Source organism: Camelus ferus, chromosome 15, assembly GCF_009834535.1.
Source record: "Camelus ferus isolate YT-003-E chromosome 15, BCGSAC_Cfer_1.0, whole genome shotgun sequence".
Classification (NCBI taxonomy): domain Eukaryota; kingdom Metazoa; phylum Chordata; class Mammalia; order Artiodactyla; family Camelidae; genus Camelus; species Camelus ferus.
In genome coordinates this window covers 23,536,898-23,557,396 of record NC_045710.1, presented here as the reverse complement: position 1 = coordinate 23,557,396, position 20,499 = coordinate 23,536,898, and the positions used below count along the sequence as shown (strand labels likewise).

The following is a 20,499-nucleotide window of genomic DNA, read 5'->3' as shown; positions in this document are numbered from 1 at the left end:
TATATCCATTTCACCTATAACCTGTCTTTACTAATCAAGGTTGTTTTAATTGTTGCCGCAAAAGACTTCCATGTCCTCTAAGTGGCAAGCAGCCTAAACAACAAGATGTTTAAGTTGTTTTCCAGAAACTCGAAGTCAGCTGTGCCTAGTTTAACTGAGCTGGTTAAGACAGGAAGGGACCACCAACTTCAACTGGGCATGCTCAAGTGTCCACCTGGTGACGTTTTGAGCCTACAGAGGCTTGTAGCTTAGTTACGCCTGCGCAGAAGGATGATTACGGCACCTTTTCCCATCATGCTCCCCACGCTCCCTACGATCCCTACGCTTCTCACGCTCCTTACGCTCCCCACGCTCCCTACGCTCCCTACGCTCCCAACATCCCTGCTGCTTTATTCCTTTTCTCAGGGCCTCTGCATGTTTGCGGTTTGTTTTCCAGGCTCCTCACTTGGCTGCCTTGTGAATAAGCCCTCTCTTTGCTGTAAATCTCAGCATCTCAGCGTTTTGGTTTGCGCTGAGTCAGGCAACCTGGGTTGGTAACAGATTTGGCGAGTGCAAGTCCAGGAGGGGCGTCCAGACGGAACGTTTGCCCGTGGCTCAGCCGCCCCTTGCAGGTACTGAGAGCCTGTGGACAAGCCGAGCAGCTGCCCGGTCCGTTTGTTCCAGAACCATCCCTGGATTCCCCCAGCGAGGTGCCGCTGAGCTTCCACACTTTCTGTGCTGCAAAAGGAAACTAGTGGTTTCGGAGTTTGAATTTGGAAGACGTCTTTTGGGTGAGTAACCTCCTTAGAGAAACGCACCTGTTTCTAGATTGTCTTTGCAGTTCTGACCCGATCGTGTGTTGGTGGCCCACCTGGTGGGACTTTGGCAGAGAGTATAAAAAGTTACAGCTGCTAAGGTACTCCGTACCCGGCTTAAAGGCCCGGGCAGAGTTTTTGGTTTGGTTTTGAGCGTTTGTCCGTTTACGTCTGGTTGTCTTGATTGTTAAGTAAGAACTGGCTTTGGGGGATTGAGCTTCTTGGTGACCATAGCAAGGACCCTCCGAACGATTTTGTTGCTGTGACCCGCTGGAAGCAAAGCCCCCTTGAAGGTGGGAAATGTTAATTCAGCTCCCTCTTGCAGCCCTCTAGGCTGCGTTCTTCAAAACCGGCACTTTCAGTTATGAACCTGATGGGGGAGGTGGGGGAAGATGGTACTTTTTGGTAATACTGCATGGGCACAATAGCCTTTAGACTCCAGAGCAAAATGGTCTGAAAATGAACCCTTAAATTACAACAAAATTTTGCAACTAGATTTCCTTCATAAGTGGGAAGAAAAAGGAGGTGAAATACCTGTTCACAGTCTTGTATGTAACTGTATCAAAATAAACTTGTGTGAAGAAAATGTAAGAGTCCGGTCCAACAGGAAGGAAAGGTAAGAAACCTCTTCTGCTTGACTGATGAAAAAGACTTGCTGTTAGCTGAGCTGAACACTCTGAAGGCTCCTCCTCCCACCTTAGATGATGGTGCTGCTGCTCCTTTGCTGCCAGTGCCTGAGCCTCAGGCTCAGCATCCCCCTCTCCACCCTCTCTCTGAGGATGGAGAGAGAGGAATGGTCTCACCCTCTCATACCTGCCAAGGAGCCACCCAAACTCAGGTAGGGCAATGTCCCTTGTCAAGTCCCCATTGAGGGTGTGAATGCTGAGATTGGGCAGCTGGTGGGACTGATCTGGGTGCACTCCCCTTTTTCAACTGCAGATTTTTTTACTTGAAAGAACAATATGCCAACTTGGAGATGACCCAAAGAGAATGGAAAATCTTTTTTCCTTTGTTCACTTTAAAAATTGTTTTATTTTCATACAGGTTTTAAAGTTTACTTGGCATTTACAGTTATTACAAAATACTGGCTGCTGCATTCCCTATGTTGTACAATATATCTTTGGGCCTATCTTACACCCAGTAGTTTGCACCTCCTACTCCTCATCCCTATATTGCTCCCACCTCTGCTGCTAACCACTAGTTTGTTCTCTATATCTGTGAGTCTGCTTCTTTTATGTTATATTCACCAGTTGGTTCTATTTTTTAGATTCCACATGTAAGTGGTATTGTACAGTATTATTGTTCTCTGTCTGATATTTCACTTACCATAATGCCCTCAAAGCCCATCCATGTTGCTACAAATGGCAACGTTTCGTTCTGTTTTATGGCTGAGTAGTAGTCTACTGTACATATATACCACATCTTCTTTATCCCTTGATCTGTTGGTGGACACTTGTTTTTTTCCATGGCTTTGCAATTATGCTGCTGTGTAAATAATGCTGCTATGAACATCGGGGTGCATATATCTTTTTGAATTAGTGGTTTTGGTTTTTTTGGATATATACCCAGGAGTGGAATTGCTGGGTCATATGGTAGTTCTATATTTAGTTTTTTTTTGAGAAACCTCTATATTCATACTGTTTTCCACAGTTGCTGCACCAATTTACATTCCCACCCAGTGTACAAGGGTTCCCTTTTCTCTGCATCCTTGCCAACATTTGTTATTTGAAGATTTTTTTGGTGATAGTTATTTCGACAGGTGTGAGGTGATAGCTTATTGTGGTTTTGATTTGCATTTCCCTGATGATTAGGGATGTTAAGCATCTTTTCATGTTCCTCTTGGCCACCTGCATTTCCTCTTTGGAAAAATGTCTGTTCATGTCTTCTGTCCATTTTTCAATTGGGCTGCTTGTGTTTTTGATGTTGAATTTTATGAGCTGCTTATAGCTGTTGGATATTAACCCCTTATTGGTCATATCATTTGCAAATGTTTTCTCCCATCCAGTAAGTTGTCTTTTTTTTTTTTTTTTTTTGCCTGTGGTCTCCTTTGCTGCGCTTAAGATTTTAAGTTCAATTAGATCCCATTTATTTTTGCTTTTATTTCTTTTGCCTTAGGAGACAGATCCAAAAAAAAAAAATGTGCTTTGATTTCTGTCAAAGGGTGTTCTGCCTATATTTTCCTCTAGTTTTATGGTTTCTAGTCTTATATTTAGGTCTTTAATCCATTTTGAGTTTGTTTTGTACATGGTATTAGAGAATGGTCTAATTTCATTATCTTACATCTAGCTGTACAGCTTTCTCAGCACCACTTATTGAAGAGACCGTCTTTTCTCCATTGTATATGCCTGCCTCCTTTGTCATAGATTAATTGACCATAAGTGTGTGGGTTTATTTCTGGCTCTCTATTCTTTTCCATTGAGCCATATGTCTGTTTTTGTGCTAATACCACACTGTTTTGATTATTGTAGGTTGGTAGTGTTGTCTGAAGTCTGGGAATGTGATTTCTCCAGCTCTGTTCTCAAGATTGTTTTGGCTATTCAGGGTCTTTTGTGTTTCCATACAAATTTTAAAATCATTTGTTCTAGTTCTGTGAAAAATGCCATTGGTAATTTGATAGGGATTGCATTGAGTCTGTAGATTGCCTTGGGCAGTATAGTCATTTTAACAATATTAATTCTTCCAGTCTAAGAACATGGTATATTCTTCCATCTTTTTGTGTTATCTTCAGTTTCTTTCATCAGTCTCTTATAGTTTCCTGAGTACAGGTCTTGTACCACCTTAAGTAGGTATATTCCTAGGTATTTTATTCTTTTTGATGCAGTGGTAAATGAGATTGTTTCCTTAATTTCTCTTTAGTTTATTGCTAGTGTATAGAAGTGGAATAGATATTATATATTAATTTTGTACCCTGTAATTTTACCAAATTCATTGAGCTCTAGTAGTTTTTTGATAGTGTCTTTAGGATTTTCTATGTATCATGTCATCTTCATACAGTGACAGTTTCACTTCTTTTCAATTTGGATTCCTTCTCTTTTCTTTTCTGGTTGCTGTGGCTAGGACTTCTAATAGTAAATTGAATAAAAATGGTGAGAGTGGGCATCCTTGGCTTCTTCCTGATCTTAGAGGAAATGCTTTTAGCTTTTCACCACTGAGTGTGATTTAGCCATGGGTTTGGAATATGGCCTTTATGATGTTAAGATATCTTCCTTTTATGCCCACTTTCTGGAGAATTTTTTCTTTTTTTTTATTATAAATGGTTGTTGAATTTTGTCAAAATATTTTTCCCCATCTATGGAGATGATCGTATGATTTTTTATTCTTCAGTTTGTTAATGTGGTGTATCACATGGATTTTCAGATATTGAAAAATTCTTGCATCCCTGGGATAAATCCTACTTGATTATCCTTTTGGCTTGCTAATAATTTGTGGAGGATTTTTGCACTTTGCTTGTCAGTGATATTGGCCTGTAATTTTCCTTTTGTGATATCTTTTTGTGATACTGGTTTTAGTATCAGGGTGATGGGCTGGCCTCATAGAATGAGTTCAGAAATGTTCTTTCCTCTACAATTCTTTAGAATAGTTTAAGAAGGATAGGTTAATTCTTCTCTAAATGTTTGGTAGAATTCACCTGTGAAGCCATCTGATCCTGGTCTTTTGTTTGTTGGGTCCTTCCATTATTTTAAATTCACGTCTTTCAAACCTTAAGTATTTGAGGATTTGGTGAATAAGTCATGTTTATTAGCCTTTATGATTTTATAACTATTAATCATATGTAGGCTGAAGAGGTTATCAGTTATCAGTCTGTCCAAGTGGCTCCTATCTCCCCTGAAGTATTTCAGATGCTATTCTCTGGATGTTGTCCAATTTTTGTTAATGAGTTCCTTAAGGTAGAGCAATCAAAATTACTCCAAATGTTGCAAGTCTCAAAGTTTTGATTGAGGGTGATAGGAAAATATTTTTGACTTTGTTTATAATAGTGTCTCATTAGTGAAGAACCAGGCTAAATTGGTTTTTACAAAATCCCTATGCTGCATCAGTTAGTGGCACATTAACATGTGATTACGCAAGTTAAAAATCTCCAAATTTTTCTCAACTCCCTCCTTTCCTTCATCTCCATTTCGAGTCGATCTCAAGAACTATCAGCATTACTTTTAAACATTCTTAAAGTTCTCCTGTCCTCTCCATCATCATTGGCTTGGTTCATACTCATCTCTGGAATCTTCTAAGTGGACTTTGGTATTTTTTCTCTCCAATCTGTCCTCCTCATTGCCTCCAGAGTTTTTTTCCAAAATGCAAGTATATTCATATCACTCCTTTACTTAACAAAGCTTTAATAATTATTAATAATTATTAATTATTTTAGATGTATTAATGATATTGTAGATTTTTCACAAGAACTTATTTTTTAGAAATATATACTAAGCTAATTACAGGTGGAATGATGAAATGTCTGGGATTTGCTTCAAAACTAATATGGGAAGGAGAGAACAGGGTGGGGATATAAATAAGAGTGACCATTCAAAAATTGTTAAGTTCAGGTAATGAATACATGTGGGGTTCATTATATTTTGCCTACTTGTGTGTATATTGGAGATTTCCTATAATAAAAATATATATTTCTTAACTTTTAAATGGTTCTCAGAAAGATCTAAATGCTTTAGAAGGGCAAACACTACCTTTAACCATCTGGAACTACCTTACCTTTTGAGCCTTTTCTCTAGTTCCTCCTCCAACATGTAGCCTGTGATTCAGCTCTGCCAAGTTACATGCTACTCCTGGAAAGGAATCTTTCAAAATACAGATATTTCTTTCTTTTTAAACAGTGGCTACATATCCTTTTATACCCAGTTCAAATGTCACTAACCTTAAGGAACCTTCCCTGATTCATCCTGTTATGGTCACCTTCTTTCCCCAGACTTCCATAGAACTCTGTATAAATTTCTCTTGTAGAACAAATATTTTTGTGTTGTAAGGTAATTGGCATAATATTTTAAAAATCAATATGCTTAACTAGGTGGCAATAAGGTAAAGTCTATGCCACTATTTATGTTTGTGCAATATGCAGTGCAAAGCATATGTTTAAAAATATTTGCCAAATGAATCATAGGAAAATATATTTTAGATTTTTTCTTTTATTTTTTTTTAATCCAAATATGAGTTCTGACTTCACATAAGGGGGTCCCATAAACTAGAATGTACTTACTGAGGTTTTGATAACTTTGGACTGAGTGAAATTTCCAAATCTGAGGATTACAACTCTACCGAGGATTACAACTCTAAACATGTTTAATCTTCCAAATATCTTAGCCTCCCTTCCACAGGCTTAATGTGAGAGAGTATTCCAAGTTAGTTGCAAAATTTTATGCATGACACATTTCTCAGTCATCCTTGTAGCTGAAAAGATAAAGCCTCAATGCTTACACAGCAATATTATCACTGGCGTAAGTCAATCAAAGGCTCTGCACCTTCCAAAGAAGAGTTTGAAGGTAGCATTTCTTCCAGAAAATAGAGAGTTAAAGTAGCATAAAGATATGTTCCACTGGTTCTGCGTCATTCAAGGTCTGTTCAGCCCTTCTATCTATTTGTAATCATGGCCCCAAGTAACAATTCATGGAATGAGTATAATTGCCCCTCTTGGTGTTAATATTATGTCACTTCTTGTAAAAACCAAATATAATATAAAGCAAACTGTCACTGCTAGCTAATCAGCCAGGTCTTACAGTCTAGATCCTTTTTATACCTGTCATCATCTGAGATAGTATAATGATTTTTGAGTGTTCCAGTTGCTTAGCTCTGCAAGGGAACCCTGCCCAAGGTGCAGAGCCCAGCAGTTGAGAGGCCTCCTCAACGAAGGAAACAGGATGAGACTGCGGGATACAATCTTGAATCCAGCATCCTGAGATGTTTCTTTGTCCTGCAGCATGGACATTTCCTTCTAGTGGAAATGACTATGCACTAGGCATAACAAGAAGAGCAAAATCTGGACCTCACAGAATGGCTGCCCTTTCCATAGTGAGCGTTTTTTTGACATAAACACGGTGGAAACCATGCAATGAATGGAAAAGGCATACACTTTGTTTCCAGAAAGACCAGGACCAGAACTCTGGCTTTACTACTCGCCACCTTGCTACCTTGTGCAAGATGCTCAACCTCCCTGAAATTTAGTTTTTTCTTCTGTAAGAGAGCAATAATGTCTAACTCTGGGTGTTGTGCAAATAAACTCAGTTTCTCTCTTCTCCCAGTAGCAGATTTAGTTTAAATGCCTGCTATAGAAGGAAACTAGAAGAGACTGATTGATCTTATAATCAGAGTGAAGTGACTGAGGACAGAAAGAGACCTCAGAGGAATCTGGAGCACCACCATTCATTTTGAGGCTCTATCCTTGCCATAAAAAAATAATGATCTCTAAAGCATTCTGTCAACTCATAGGATTTTGAATAGCAGTCATTCCATGCGTAAATGAAATACTTTCTACTTTTAAAAAGCAGAACTGTGAGTGGGGCAGAATCCAAAGTTCAGTCAAATTGAATTCATGGTATGAGTTTTCCAGAACCAAATATGGAAAGTATACTCAGTTCTTCTATTTTAGAACTGTTTTAAATTCTTGAGTAGTTTATGAGCTCCAGAAACCTATATTAACTGGAGTATGAGCTCTAGAAATCTATATTAACTGGACTTTGAGAACTATCATTCTTGATAGTCATAGGGCAAGTTGTTTGAGTGTGGCTGGAAAATTGTATTTGTTCTTCCTAGCTCCTTGATCCCAGGTCTAAAGAGTTCCAGAAATGGACACATTGTAAACTGACTATACTTCAATTAAAAAAAAAAAAAAGAGTTCTGCAAAATCAGAATGGTTTCACGGTGTGTCAGTTTCTAAAAAGAAATCCCTAGGTGGAACCTTCTCAAAGTGAACTTAAGTAGAAGACTCCAAGGAAACTTGGTTCAGCCCATGTTGAATTGTTGGATGAAAGGAAAAATATTACTTTCTCAAAACAAAACAGGTGTGACTAACATTTTTTTTTCTTCTACTTCTTTTAATGTGGAGTCTAATTCTATGGTCAATTGATGGCCTCTTTGCCTGAGTTGTTCTTCCTTTCAGCCAGTTCATCAGTTGCTAAGGTCTCTACCACAGATACCTCAGAGAGGGAAAAGAGAAGCAATTAAAATCACTTACATTCAAGTGCATTTACTTGTCTGCGATATTTGAAATAATTCAGCAAAGTGGGAACTAAAATGAAGTTCTGTAATTAACATGGAAGAAGTTCACAGTTATTCTCCCCTACTAGTTCTCTATCAAAGACTATCTGGAACACATTAGAAGATGAAACTCTGAGTGCACTTATAATAATACAGCAAACCAATGGCATAATGATCTATGCGAGGGTATTGGAACATTTTTTGAGGTGGCAACAGGTTCACCTAAACCAATACAGAGTGAAGTATAAAGACAGGGCAGCTGTTGGCAAATAGAGAAGCCTTCAGAAAATAAAACTTAACAGTTTGATCGCATAGAAACTAAAAGATACTGAGATATCTGCAGCCACATAAATCATTGGTGTATTGAGTTGAAATCTCCACTTATAAATAGGGGCATTCAAATTCCTTTAACCTATTTCATCTTTTTCTTTCTAAAAAGTTTTTTCCTTCCCTTTTCGTTCTCTTGAAAGGTACAGAAAATTCTAATTATTGCACTGTAGTCCCTAAGGAAGATGCTCTTTGAGGCGGTTCATGTTTTTCAGGATTTTTTAAATTTGAAGAAGGCTACCTTTCACATCCATACTCAAGGCTATTTTAGAAAGAAATGCTTATAAGCACTGTTACTGTCATAAAGCTGTTCACAAGTTTCTCCCTCTCTGCTGCCTCTAAGCCCTAGCCATCACAATGTACAGCTGCACTATAAGTCAGGAATCACACACTGTCAGTTTTAGGACCTTGCCGACATGCTGATTATGTGGTTATACAATGAACTGGATTGCTATAACAGAAAATTGACTAGTAGTGAAGATTATCAATTACTCTAGCAAGCTAAGAGTCAGTTGTGGGAATATAATTTTGCAGAGGGAGATGGTCACAGGGACCCTGTTCCTGCTTGTCAGTACACTACTTCCCATGGGAATAAAGTTACTGTAACCAGTAAGAACCTCCAAGAATGCTGATGGTTTTGTTGAGTAAGAGGAATGCATAGTGGACAGCAGACTACATTTTTTAAAATCTCAAACAACAACAGGATCCCTTCTAAAAGCCAAATATTACATCATGCCTTAGCTGGTATGACTCCAACTTAACCACATTGGGTCTGCAGGTTAAGAAAATGACCAGTAAGTTCCTTTAAAAATACTACCCAAAGCAAATACTACTGTGTCTGTAACTAAGCTGACCCTGTTTCTGAAGCCAAATATCCAAAGGCTTTGGAAATATCATCACTGACATATGTGAGATGGCATATCATGAATCAGTGATCCATTTACCTTTCACCCATGAGAAGATAATACAAATTATAGCACTTTGATCACAAAGAGCAATTCCATAGATATTATTCAGAGTCAGAAGACTGGGGACTTAGTTGAGCTTTGTTAGTTACTGGTCCCCTGACCATGGACAAGTCACTTTCTCTCATTCTTGGCTTCCTCTCTGGAAACAATGGTGGTGGTGTCGTCCTTCTTTCATTGGACTGTGGCAAAGTGCAAGAAAATGCCTTATACTGGAAAGTTTCCATAAACACACAGGAGTTTATCTTAACACTGTGGATGGGCTCAGAAAAGATGAAAGCACAGCGAACCTACATACACACCATAGACTGCAGAGGTACGACTATGCTCATTTGAAACGACAACAACGACGACGACAACAAAAATTCAGACTTTCAAATCCATAAAACAATGAGACTGTGACTCACAAACAGCTGAACAACTCCAGGGACTGCAAATGAGCAATCAACACAAAGAGAAAGTGGGACCCAAGGGGGTTAACTCTTTGGGAACAGGTTTTTTGAGAAAACAGAGAAACAAAACAAGCACTACATCACAAAATTTATTTCCTTATCCTAAAAGGTCCCAAGTAAATCATCACTTTATTTTGCTCCAGACCAGCTCTGGAGTATGATTTGTGGGCTATGCTGTGAGTCCATCTTACACATCTCCATATAACACCCACTGGACCACGCCAGTTGCTATGGAAATAACCAATTCCCAGCAAGAACTGGAGGTAATTTCCAGTGTTTCTGGGTTGGAAGACTTAATTGCTGATTACTCTTGAGTTGGGCTTAGGTTTAGAAGCATCAGGCAGGTGAGAAGTAGATTAAAAAGTCCCTCCTCTTGTTATAAATAGCTTGATCTTCAAAATGTGTTATCTTGTTATAACAGCCTTGAAAAAACATTGACAAGTTTCTCAAAGACATGCATGAATGGTCTGGTTACTTAACTTTCCTCTGATTAACCAGAAGGCCCTTCTGCTACTTACTCAGTACTCTTTCTCATCCCCAGCCCTCACTTTGTCATTTAACCCCATGGAGGAACACGGAGAGCCAAATTAAACTTTTAGAAGAGTTCAAGAGGTAGGTTTGTCTCAGGGCTCTGTCTCTGATGACCCAGGAAGCCTGCAGCTTCGTGGCCCACAAGTGAGAAGGTCAGTCTTGAGATACGGGGCAGATGTGTGGAGAAGTGTGCACCCGCGCAAAGGCAGGTGCAGGCAGCATCCTGGTCAGCAAAGAAAAGTCCACCTCTCCTCCCTCTTCCCAAACCCAGTCCCCTGGGTGGGAGCCTCCCTAACAGCTCAGAACAAACGGAGGAAACAGAGGGAAGGATTGTGTTGCTTCAATTCCCAAATGACGACAGCTTCCCAGGTTGAGCCACGCAATAAGCAGGTCTGACACCAGTGTTATCACCACTAACTGGCTGTTTGGGGGTGGGGTATGGGTGGAGTGGCTGTCCTCCAAAGGAAAGGAGTGACAGGAAAAACTGAGGGAAGGGCCAGCAGGGGCAGCGAGTGCAGCGTATGGCTGGGTAATAACAAAGCTCTCAGTTGTTGTTCTGACCACGTGAGGGCCATCCGTGAACTACTCTCACGGAGACAAACATGCTGCCGGTCAGTGCTTTTATAGAGCCTGGGCTTGGACCATCACTAGGGGAAACCTCACCCTTCCTGCCGGAGATTGGAGAGCTTGAAAGGGCCATGACACACATGGTGTGTCTAAACGTATTGTGTTAAAATAGTCTGATTTGCATTTCATGAGCTTTTAAGCTTCAATGTGTGGGATTAGCATATGAGCTCCACTTTTATTTTTTAATGTGTGCAGGTTCTGGAGTCAGATCTAGGTGTCACTTCTGCCTGAGCCCTGTGTAATGGAGCGGCTCAGTGTCCCTGCATTTCAGCTTCTCTGTCTGTAAACTGGAATAATTGGATAAAGCACATAGCTGTACTGTGAGGATTATATGAAAATAACACTTGTTTAGCACATCGTTTAGCATGGTAAGTGCACAATAAATGTTAGCTATAATGATCAGTGTTAATATTACGATGGTAATAGTGGCAGAGGCCTTGCGCTTTCTCTGTGAGCTCTGCCACTCACTAGCACTGAGGCCCAGATAAATTTACTATGATTTCCTCATCTTTGAAATGAAGGTATTAAATCACGCATTCTAGGATTTCAATCTAGAGCTGAAAGTCTTTTGTTCTACGGACATACTACCTGTATGTAAAATAATTTTTACAATCTGATATTAATATTTGAAAGTCAAGGTATCATTGGGATTTTCAAAATAATCTGTGGGCTTTCAAAAATTCAGGATTCTTTATAATTCAAAGGGTACTCTGACTGGCATCCCCCCCACCCATTTTACTGCGGGTGACTGTGATTCTGGAAACATAGTTTTCCCTGAGAGTTCTTTTCCACTATCAGCCTTTGGAAAAAGTGAAACTGTACCAGAAACAAACTCCCTAAAGACTGACCTCTGGGCAGCCGGTGCCCTGCAGTTAGACAGGGAAGTCACTGGGCCACATGCTGACCCAAGGACTTCACCCGAATGGCATAAAGAGGAACAGAGGAGTTAGAAATGTTGTTTTCTCATTGGACATTCTAGGTCTTGTGACTACTTCTACATTTTAAGGAAAACAAGGGGAAAAACCTCCCAGTGCCAGACTAGCCCGGCATCTGAATCTGCTTCTATCCCAGGCCTTTAGCTGATGTGGCACTCAAGACCAACTGTGTGAGGGGAAACCACAGCAGAACTAGCATGTCGTTTTCAATCCATTCTCCATATACCTTAAGGGGTGGTGGGGGTGAAGGGAGAGCAGTGCTCCCTCTGGGCAGAGGGCAGAAATTGCAAGGAAATTGTACAACTTGAGCCTATATGACAATCCATCAGTCACTTGGGGAAACAAGCACACTTCTGGGTGCCCTGGGCTTGTCACAAGAAAAATACCTGTTCGGTAAGAATTCAAATCAAAACGACCACTCTCTGCCCTCCTCAACATCCAGGCAATCCAGAAAAAGGAACTTGTTTGGTTACCTCCCCACAGTGCTCTGATGGAGGCCTGTCACTTCCAGAGGCTCACATTATCAATTCAGGGTTCTGCCCTTTCCTCTTCATCTTAAACATTCTGTCTAGTGACTACCAGGAAGGACAAAAGTCCCTGAACAGCAGCTCTGTTCCAGGATAGTGCCTGCTCTGCTGCTTTCTTTCCCAAGAGCGAGCTCCATGACTGCTGGGTGAACCAGAGAAAGAACAAGTCCTCTCAGGTTGGGATGCCAGACCCCTCAGAGTTGATAATCCGTGTCAGGAAACACTTTTATAACCCAGATCATAAACAAGGAAGAAAGACTCTGCATCATAAAAGTATGAACTTTCCCTTTTCTAAAATAAGGAAGACCAAGGACAGCCATAAACTTTAGCTGTAAAGAAGTGAAGTTGAGTTTACTGCGTTGAAGAAAAGAGCTATAAAATGTATCTTTCGATGAAATAGAAGGCATACCTGAAATCTAAATACGATTTCCAATCTAAATCTACGTATTGTTAGCTTTCTATATTGCACATTTTTACACGGAGTTAAATGAGATAATCTTCAAAATTGACTAGAAATGGTCAAGTCGGACATGCAATCAATTCACAAGTTATTTCTCAAAACACTGTTTTCCAAGTGTCAGTGGCAAAACTGGTTAAAATCAAACCTAGTCATCAACTCACTGCAGTAGTCTCTACTTTGTAACTTGAATCTTGGCTTTGAACCTAAACACCACAGACTGTAAAATGCCCCAAATAGCAGGAACTAAACTCACTTTTTCCTAGCTAGTCAAGTAACATGCCTCACTCATCCTTAAAGTTAGAAAACAATGTTGCTGAAAATAACAGGTTCTTAAAAAAAAAAGTCAGTAAAAAACAAATGGCTATTAGCAACAAGTACAAATAAAATACCTCCTTTAGTGCCAAAGGGAAACCAAAATCAGTTAAAAATTGTCAGTGGCTTGCAAAATGTATGCGTGTGCACACACAAGCACACACACGCGCGCACACACACACACACACACACACAGAGTTCTCCAGTTACTTACTGGGGCACTTGGTTGCAGTATTCCTCACATCAGCACCCTGCCTGTTCAGCTGCCAAGTGCAGAGCACTCTGCGAGCAGCTGTTTCCTTCAAGCCGGGGCTCTGTGTCTTAGCCAGTCACATGCACCTCCTGATAAAGACCGCTGCGTGCCAAGAGGTCAGAAACTGAAGATCATTATTCTCCTAATTTGCAAACCTTCTCATAACCCCTACACCGGCTCAGCCGTTTCATTAGCATGTAAAGCAGTACATTCCATGGTTTGTTTTCTTTTTGTGACAAAATCCAAGTAGCTGATAAGTCACCCTGGAGGGCAGGTCACAGCAAGTGGAAAGTTGATGTATTTGTGTTGAGAGGGAAGGGCGGTGGGGAGGCTGGCAGTCCTGCTTTTCATCTCATTCAGGTTTTCACTGGGGCTCTTGAATAGAAAGAAGAAGGAACCCCAGACTAGTACAGCAGGTGGAAGTGGCTCCTCTTTCCAGGTGCCCCCAGACTCCCATCAATCTGCCACTCCGTTGTGCTTTCATTTTCTCAGCATTCCAGTCTCCGGTTTGTTGGAAGAGCTGTAAGACTGAGTGCACTGTGCTGAAGGCAGACCAGCAGTCTAAGGACGCTTAGGTCTAATCTCAAAGACCATGGCTGCTATGCCCAGTGATGCTGAGGGGTAGATGTGTGAGGGGTTAATGAAGAATATCAAGGGCAGCTTTATCTAAGAGCTAATGGAAATGACTGTAAGATCAAACTTCCGCATAGTTATGTGTTGGATTGTGTCAACATTTGGGAGCACTGCTGGGATTATCAGCTAGGGAATGAGTGGAAACAGAAATTATGAAATTTACAAAGCACTTAAAAAATGTGCTGCTGCCCCCTTTGGTATGCTAGGAAATGGGATCAACCTGCTGTTTCCTGTGTTGCTCATACAAGTGGCAAACCATTCTGAATACTGTGGTGAATGCATACTTTTCACCTGAGCTGATATCCCTACCCCTTCCTCTTCATCCCTCTCTCCAAGGGAAGCCCTTAAATAATCTGATTTTGGATAGTATCTGACTTGGGTATCTGACTTCTTGTTATATAGTAAGGGTGACACTTCCCCAAACCAGTGCCCAAGCAGGGTAGAGTGGAGGTATGACAGAGAATCAGCCCTTTTAGCAAACTGAACATCCAAAAAAAGCTTTTAAAAGGTTAAAATGTCCCAGGGGATTTCTGAACCATAATGAGCCTGTTAAACCTGTCAAATTTGATTTTTAATAAGTGAGACCTTACTCAGTAGAGGAGCCTGTGTGGGCAATCTTTCATATCTGGATTTTGTCTCACAATTATTTACAGTGTTAATCAAACCAGAAGTTTCCCTCCACACAGAAGATAATGTTTTTCCAGAATAAAAGAAAAAGACTAAAAATCCTCAGTCTTACCATTCTTTCAGGGGATTAACGTGTTAGCAACATGTGAGAGCCCAGAGTACAAATGAAAACATTTTTGCAAGCTTCAAAACATATCCCTTTCTAAGGGTTCAAAGTTAGTAATAGAAATAAACTACAGATACCAATATACAATATGCTAGAATACATGTTACCTTCATAAACATTTTTCCTCATGTGTTTATGTGACAGTCCTTAATCAGATACAGAAAGGGAGGCCCACTGAGGATTTGAACTATTCTAATTGATTTATATTTTGTAAGTACAGTAACCAACTTTGGCGATCTTACGGCATCCATCACTTTATTTGCAATTGACTTGTTAATTGTGCTGATGATCTATTGCATACCACACAGTTAGCGAAAGAGAGAAACTCTTCAGTGATCAATAGAGAAAACAGCCTCAGGAAAGGAAAACACAGAAATACGTTTCTCAGTCTGTGGTCAGAAAGGAAAGGATGGATCCTGAAACATACCTATGAAGGGAACTGTCAATGCAGACCAAGACCCAGCACCTTTCCAACAGGGTCCATGAATGTAATGAAAGGTTCTAAAATGACACCTTTCAGCCTCTCAAAGAAATGGGGAGATCCCACCTCCCTGTCCACACTGTCTACAGGCACCAGTCATTTCCTTCGACTCAGAAAGAGGTACTCTCTTTCAGTCAGAGGCCATCCACCCCCTGGGTTTGTGTCTCACCCTGCAACTCCCACGTTCAGGACCCTGCCGCCAACAACTGTGGTTTCTTTCCCTGTCTGCTCACCCTCCTCGTTATCTAAATATACTCATAGTTTTCTATGTCCTAAAAAGTAATCCTTTTTGATCCTTTGCTTCTTTAATTCCTACCCTAACCCACTCATTCCCTTCAGAACCATGCTTCTGGAGAAATACTTCTTGCCTCCACCATCTTGCATTCCTTGTAAGTCTCAACCTGCTTACAGTCTGGCATCTCCCATCCACTTCACTGAAACTCCTTCCCCAAGGCACTGAAGACCAAGGCTATTGGCTTTGCTTTGATTTTACTCAACTTCTCAGCTCCATTTGACCCAACTCACCAAATACTCCTTAAAATGTTCTTCTGTGATTTCTGTAAAATTTTGCTCTTACCTCCTTCAGCCTCCTATGTAGACTTTTAGTCTACTTGCCCCTTAAATGTGTAAATCCCCTCTTTTCTTCCTGTTTTCTAGCATCTTTCATGTCTTAATTTATTACTGAATGACTAGAGTGGTTTCTTAATTAGTTGCCTTGCCTCCAAAAGCCTGTCTCTGCCTTCAGTTTATTTTTTTATACTGTTAGACTGAAAGCCTCTCAGGGGCCGTGGTGGTGTCTTCAGTATCTTTGTATTCCCAGAACCTATGACCGGGCTTACACTTCTCTTTTGTATTTTCCACTGCTGTTGCATTTCTTACTCTGCATTGTAATTAGGTCTTCGTGTATCTGTGTTCCATCTAAACTTTGGCAACCTTAGAGAAAGAGTATGACTTACTCATTTTATATCTTGCAATGCGTAATACAATGCCTGGCTTGTAGGAGAGACATGGCTGAAACCATGCTAAATGAATAAACAAATGATTGAACAGAAGGATTTTCTGTCTATTCCTTTAAGAAAAGATATTTTTTTTAAGTTTGCAAAAACTTATATCAGGCCAGCAAGACATCTTAAGCAACTTCCCCCCAAAAGAAATTGTTTTGGCTACATTCTATGACTGCACTGTAATAAAACTATAAAACAATTACAGAAGTGTTAAGTCAGAAAACAGCTAAGCTCTTGGAAAATTTTTATAACTCTTCTTTAAAAAAAATCGTTGATTGGAAAAGAAAAAAAAAATTACAGAATGCTTAGAAGATTTCAATAATGAGAACATCACACATCAAATAGTATGTGCAAAGCCAAAAGAATTAGAGGCAAAATGACTCAAGAAGTTGAAAAACAATAGATCAATAATCATGGAAAAATGCGAAAGTTATTGAAAAATTATTTCCAAGAAAAACTATTTCCAAATTACTTACACAATCAAGTTCTCTTGGGCTTGAAGCCACAGATAATTCCCAGGCTATATCAAATATTCAAGTGGACAAAACTAACAGAAAGCTAACATAATACCCTTGACTTGAAAACTAACAAACTGATAAAGCATACTAAAGGAAACCACAGCCTAACCTCCCATATAAACATAGTTTATCCTTGAGATGAAAAACTATCTCAATATTAAGGAATGCATTAGCATAATGACATAAATAAGTCAATGGAAAAAAGCCTTTGGATTAGCCTTTGGATAGGTAATCTTAACAAGTCTTTTGATAAAATTAAATATCAGGGTTTTTTTTACATTAATAAAATAGAGTTAGAATTTTTCTTAGCACAGTAAAGATTATCTATCTCAAACCAAACACAGGCATCACACTTAATGGTTATAATACTAGAGTTACTAACATTAAAATCAGAAACAAACAAGAAAAGGGTGCTCATTGACATGACTATCATTTAGCACACTGTTCTGGACCAGTTAAGAAAAAGAAACTAAAAAAGAATTATGAGCAATTAGGAGACAAAATTATCCAACTTGTATATGATATAATCATTTATTCAATAGAATCAACTTTTTAAAAGATTTTAAATAATTAGAAATGTCAGTGAGGTGAACAGTTAACAAAAAAATACAAAAAAAATTTTTTCCATATAGTAGCCAAAAACTGTTAAACATAACGGGGAAAAAAACCTCATTCATAATAGTAATGACAACAACAAAATTTTTAGGAATAACAAAAAAATGAGTAATATATTAAAAATTTATAAAACTCTGTTGAGAAAATGGAAAATATTTCAATAAATGAAGAGTTATACAATTTTCCAGGACCAGAAGACTTAACATTGTAAAGATGTAGGTTCTCCCCTACTTAATTTCTAAATATAACTAATTTTTGATTAAAATCTCCCAAGTATTTTTTGAACAGCCTAAAAAAGAAATCCCAAAATTTATTTGAAAGAATAAAAAACTGACAATGGTAAAGAAATTTTTAGAAAACAGCAAGAGGTATTAGGTATTAAATAGGCTAAAAAAAATTAAAGAATTAAAAGTTTGATACTTGCAGATATTAATATATTATAAAATAGATAAACAATAAGTTCATACTGTATAGCACAGGGAACTATATTCAATATCTTATAGTAACCTATGGTGAGAAAGAATATGAAGATGAATATAAGTATGTTCATGTGTGACTGAAGCATTATGCTATATACCAGAAATTGACACAACACTGTAAACTGACTAGACTTCAATAAAAATATATACACAAAAAAAGAAAGTTTGATACTGATGCCAAAAGAGGGAGGGCAATGGAACAGAACAGAAAGCCCAGAAATATAAATACAAATACTATATTAAAATGTTTATTTGTTAAATGTGGTATTTAAACCTAGTGGGGAAAAGTTATTCAGCAACTAGTTGAATAGTTAATTATTAGGAAAAGTACAGATGCAGTTATTACCTCACATGAGACACAAAGTAAAGGCAGAGTGGGCTGAAGAGTAAAATGTGAAAATAAAACCACAGACAAATTTGAAAAAAATTATGATTTTTTTATAATCTTAAAATAATTTAATCATGATTAAATATTTTAATCATGAAAACTATTTTATGATTATAAAAGCAGACACATTAAAAAGTTTAAATATTTAAATGAACAAAATGTAAAATTTATGTATGCCAAAAATAACCCCACCATAACTAAAATTAAATCACAATGACAAAATGAGATAAAAAATGAAAACTGTATGGTAAAGAGTTAATAGCTTTAACATATAAATAGCATTTATAATTAACAGTCAGGCAGAGTATATTATAAATGGTTCATGAGTTCATAAAGGAAGAAATATAAATGACCAATACACATATTAAAAAATTGTTTCCTAAAAAAGAACACAAATTAATAATGAGGTGTCATTTATTATCCATAAACTTGACAAAGATGGAAAATTGATTCTTCCTAGCTTTGGCAGGAAGTTTGGAAAATGGTACCTTCATAGTCTTCTGGCAAAAGTATAAATTGCTACAACATTTGAAGAAGATAATTTTATAATGTGTAGCAAAAGCTTTTCAAAATATGTATACCTTTTAATTCATCAGTTCCTGTTCTAGAAATATATCCCTACAAAAGAATATGGATTTTCATACATGTAAGGTGTTTCTCACAGCATTGCTTACACTAGTGAAAAATTTCAATCTACCTGCCAAAAGTAGTAGAATAAATTATAACACATTCAGAAGATGTAGCACTATGCAATCACTATAAAATAATGTTGAAATATATTAACATGGAAAAATATTTGGCAGAGATTAAGTGAAAAACACAAGTTACAAAATAACTTATTCAGTATGATCTCATTTTTCTAAGAAAACATGTGAACATGTAAAAGTTTGAAACTGTATATCAAATTTTTAATAGTGGTTATGTTTGCTGGTTGGGGTCAAGTACAGTTTGTCCCCCTTCTTTGTTTATCAGCTTTTTTATACTGTTTCCATGGCAAATGTGTATCAGTTGTTCACTGTCAAATGAGAGGTGCTTTTAATATAAGAAAAAAGCTTCTAAACCTATAATCATACATGAGTACGTTAATCATCTATACAAAGAGGAGAAAGCCATTGACAAGAAAAGTGATCTAAAAAAAGGGAACCAAAGCAGAAAAGCCTCACCATCCGTTAACCAAGCCAGACACTTCCTCTCAACTAAGTCCCAATTATTCTCTAACCTGCTGGTTCTGGAGGCAGTATTTGATAGCCAGTCACTGGAAGTGGTGGAATTACCACGTTCCAAGGATGCAGGAAGAGGAGGGAAGCATGGTCTTGTTTGAGCACCTTGGATTCAGTCTCTCAGAGATGTCCTGCTGGCCTTTGTGCCTATCTGAGGCATTTTTGTAAGTAGAAATTTCCAAATGGTATCCATCCCATGCACACGTGATCAGATAGCATGAACCTCCCCTATCAGCTGTCCTTTCCTAAACTGTCCACCCACCCATTTTTCTTGTGCCAAACTCCAAACAAGCTGCTTCAAGTTGGTGACACACCACCTGCTGGTCAACTCAAGGTACTAAGGCCACGCTTATCCCCATCCCTGCCTTCTTTCTTTTCAGGGGACCTTGTACGTAGTATTACTCTCTTATTTCTGGAATTGAGTAAATTCTACCTGGTCATCTTTTTCTCAGACACTTTTGGGGTCCTTTTTCTCCTTCTCTTTTTTCTTCCAACATTTGTCTAAGTATCTTGGGGAATTTTCTCTCCCACCTCTTCTCCTTCCCTTTTTCTTCCCCTTGAACCATGTGTGAGCCAAAATAAGCAGCTAGTCACAATCAGTTATACAGGCTGTGCTAGCTACATGCCTGCAACAAACAGAAGGAAAGAAAAAAATGGTGAAAGAATCAGAATAGAGCTTTTACTCTCTGAAGCTCCTGAACAGAGCAAATTATTGTCAATAAATGAGAAGATACATTTATTTTTCTTATGTTCAATGTGCATTGCATTTAGGGATTCATCAAAGTATGAAGAAAAATCTCTGCTCTCGAAGCTTATAATGTCTCTGGGGAAAAGTGGGACATGTAGAAAGCCCTATATAAGGAATAATGATAATTATATATCATAACAATCCATTTCTATTAACATTATAATATACTATATTAATATATTGTTAATAATACACGCTGACATTTGTGCAAAATGCTCATTTAATTCGCACAGCAAAGCT

At 38.5% G+C, this 20,499-nt stretch overlaps 1 protein-coding gene across 7 annotated transcripts in view; it reads right to left on the bottom strand.

Moving 5' to 3' along the window:
- Positions 1–20,499, bottom strand: part of RASGRP3 (RAS guanyl releasing protein 3) — a 97,558-nt gene that overhangs the window by 61,127 nt on the left and 15,932 nt on the right. The window contains exon 2 of one of the 7 annotated variants that reach the window (XM_014565772.2): positions 13,342–13,482. The exons of 5 other annotated variants lie outside the window; for them this stretch is intronic. The gene's annotated coding sequence lies outside the window, so the exon portion shown is untranslated. Of the gene's footprint in view, positions 1–13,341; positions 13,483–20,499 lie in introns of those variants that run through there. One more of the 7 variants, XM_032497327.1, reaches the window with a different exon arrangement.